This window comes from Carlito syrichta, unplaced genomic scaffold, assembly GCF_000164805.1.
Source record: "Carlito syrichta isolate Samal-C Ts95f unplaced genomic scaffold, Tarsius_syrichta-2.0.1 Scaffold311998, whole genome shotgun sequence".
In the NCBI taxonomy this organism is placed as follows: Eukaryota; Metazoa; Chordata; class Mammalia; order Primates; family Tarsiidae; genus Carlito; species Carlito syrichta.
In genome coordinates, this window is record NW_007256094.1 from 56,245 (window position 1) to 59,674 (window position 3,430).

Below are 3,430 nucleotides of genomic sequence, written 5' to 3' on the forward strand. Positions count from 1 at the left end.
GGGCTCCCGGCTGCGGACTTCTGGGCCCCTCCCTCAAGGTTCGATGTGTGGATCTCCCGGGAAGACGCAAGATAAGATCCTGAGTGGAACATAATGGCTGGAACAGACGTCCTGGGGCTCCTCCCTGTCTTTCCTTTTAGAGCATCTCCCTCTGAGCTCTGCCTTGCCGCTGGCCTAGGTCCACGTGGCCCGGGCAGAGGCAGAGGGCGAGAAGCTGGACCCGCTGGGCCCTAACACCGCCTGCAGGGCCCGGAGGCAAAGAGAGAGGCCGCCTCCACCAGGCGGGGTGCCTGGATTGCTGCTGCAAGTCCCGCAGGCCCAGGGGAAGGGACTTGCCTGGAAGGAGATCTTGGCTCCTCTTCGGCCAGCCCTGGGCACCCCGCAGGGCGCGTGCTTTCTGGGGGTCCCTCGGGGAGGGGGAGGGGGAGGGGAGCTTCCTCCATTGGCGACCTTGGGCAGGTGACGAGACCCTTGCAGGTCTGGGTCCACTTTTGCGGGGTGGAGGTGTGGATCCGCTTCAGGATTTCCGGGACCCCCGGGCTGCCCCGGAATTGCCGGAGAAACGAACAAAAGGGGTCCAGGGCCCGGCCCCGCCCAGGCTGTTATCCGAGCCTGGGAGAGAGCCCAGGGATCTGCGGGTGGAATGAGCTCCCCGGGGAACTCGGGGGGTTTGGAACCCAGTGGTGCGGGTCTTTTTTTGGCTCCTTCCACGTGCGACGTTGTGTGATTGTGGGGTCCGGGCGAGGGGCGAGGCACGCGGGCCTTGGAACCCACTCCCTGAAACTGCTGCGTGTGGCCTGCGTTTATTTCTTCGAGATGGGGCAGATTCCTTCTTGGGGCAGGAAGCAGATTCCATGCCTGGTTAGGCCGGTCCTTCTTCCAGGACGGGCTTTACCTGTGATGTGGGTGATGGCCAGGATCCAGAAAGCGCTTTTAGCCCTCATGTCATAACACAAGGCTGCACATTTAAACGTTTAAATTAAATTAGATTAAAATTTTTTTTTTTGAGTTGGAGTCTCACTCTGTCACCCAGGCTGGAGAGCAGTGGCATGCCCACGACCCCTGCAGCCTCGACCTGCTGGGATCAGGCAATCCTTCCACCGTCAGCCTCCCAACAAGCTGGAACCCCTGGCATGTGCCACCATGCCCAGCTGATTTTTTTTGGTTGTTGGATTTATTGTAGAGATGAGGTCTCGCCAAGTTCCCCAGGCGGGTCTCGAACCCCTGAGCCCTGGCAGTTCTCTTACCTCTGCCTTCCAAGGTGCCGGGGTTACATGCGTGAGCCACCACGCCTGGTATAATTCTTTTTTCAATTAATCACCATCTACAGGTGCAGACAGAGTGGAATATAAGGGTTCTGTATTAATCATATATGCTTATCTCAAATGGTGATTGTGAGGGAGAAACACGCCCACATGGACCTTCTGACGTGGCATCTCATATCAGCAGACCCTTGATAAATATAAATTCTTGTTCTCCTCTCCTTTCTTTTGGTGATAAAGAACCACAGCTTCCTAAAACAGACAATTCTTTTTCTTTCTTTCTTTTTTTGTAGAGACAGTGTCTTGCTATGTTGCCCAGGCTGGTCTCGAACTCCTGGCTTCAAGCGCTCTCCTCAGTCTCCCGAGTTGCTGGGACCACACAGGTCTGCACCACAGCGCTTGGCCAAACAATTCTAGGTCACTAGAAAAGTCTTGTCAAACCTCCTCATAATTTCCGTGTATTAGTCCCAGTTTTGTATTTTGTGTGTACCCAGAACCCAGGACAATTCTGCACATAACTGAAGACAATCATTAATTCATCTCTCCCCATCAGTCTCTTCTTTTTGACAACAACCCTTGTCTTTCTGTTTTTAGCTGTCCCTCATAGGGCACATTGCAAGGGTGCTCATTCATTGGTTTGCCCCTTCCTCTCTGGGCCCAGTCCATCCAATCCTGGCAACATCCAGATGAAGGTGACATTCTACATGTGGGACCAGAGACCTGTCTCACCACTTTGTTCTTGTTTTGGACACTCCCTTCCACTGAGATGATCTGTCACTGTGTGAGGAAGGATTTCCTTTTATTTTTTATTTTTGAGTCAAGGTCTCCTTCTGTCACCCAGGCTGGAGAGCATTGGCACCATCATCGTTCACTGCTGTCTCGACCTCCTGGACTCAGGCGGTTCTTCTGCCTCAGCCTCCCAAGTAGCTGGGACTACAGGTACAAGCCACCACACCCATCTAGCTTTTTAATTTTTTAAAATTTTTTGTAGAGATGAAGTCCTGCTGTGTTGTCCAGGTTGGTCTCAAACTCCTGGGTTCGAGCCATCTTCACATCATGGTCTTCTTTTTTTTCCTGAGTCGGAGTCTCAGTCTTGTCACCCAGGCTGGAGTGCAGTGGCATGCTCATGGCCACCGCCGCTTTGACCTGCTGGGCTCAGGTGATCCTGCCACCTCAGCCTTCCAAGTAGCTGGAACCAAAGGTGATTTTTTTATTTATTGTAGAGATGAGGTCTCGCCATGTTGCTCAGGCTGGTCTCGAACCCCTGAGCTCAGGCGGTCCTCTCACCTGGGATTATAGGCATGAGCCACTGTGCCTGGTCGACCACCTCGGCCTTCTAAAGTGCTGGGATTACAGGTGTGAACCATTGTGCCGGCGATGTGTGAGGATTTTTTTGATAGCCCTGTCCAATGTTGCTAATGCAGACCTGATTGCCAACATTCCAGGTCTTTTTCTGGGAACTGCTGAGAAGTCAGGCCTTCTCCATCCTGAAACTGTACATTTGATTTTCTTTCAGCTTGTATGTGGGAATTCGTCTGAATGACATTTCATTGTGTTGGTTTCAGCCCATTTTTTAGCTTGAGTTCCTTTTTTTTCTGAGTTGGAGTCTCACTCTGTTGCCCAGGCTGGAGTGCATTGGCATGCTCACAGCCACCCCAGTGTCGATCTGTTGGGCTCCGGTGATCCTCCTGCCTCAGCCTTCCAAGTAGCTGTAACTACAGGCACGCGCTACTATGCCTGGCTAATTTTTTTTGATTTGTTGTAGAGACGAGGTCTGGGTTCCTTTTGTTGGATCTGCTGAATACAAGTCATCTGGCTTGCTAGTGATTTCTCCCTGCATGGTGTCAGGGGCTGATTTGGTAAACAAGCCTTCTGGGTCTTTTCTCAAGCTGCTGGTATATGTTGCATAGGGAAGGGACTGGGACACAGCTGTGTGGCACGTGACAAGAGGTCTCGCTCCCGCCTTAACTCATTTAACATTCAATTTAACAAATATTAATAAGCTGCACATGCTTGATAGTGCTGCAGTGGACAAGACCTGGATTCCACCCCTGTGAAGCTGACACTTCACCGGGTATCATGTTCCCAACATAGACGCTTTTTGTTTGTTTCTTTTCTTTTCTTTTTTTTTGAGTCATGGTCTCATTCTGTCACTCAGGTTGGAGTGC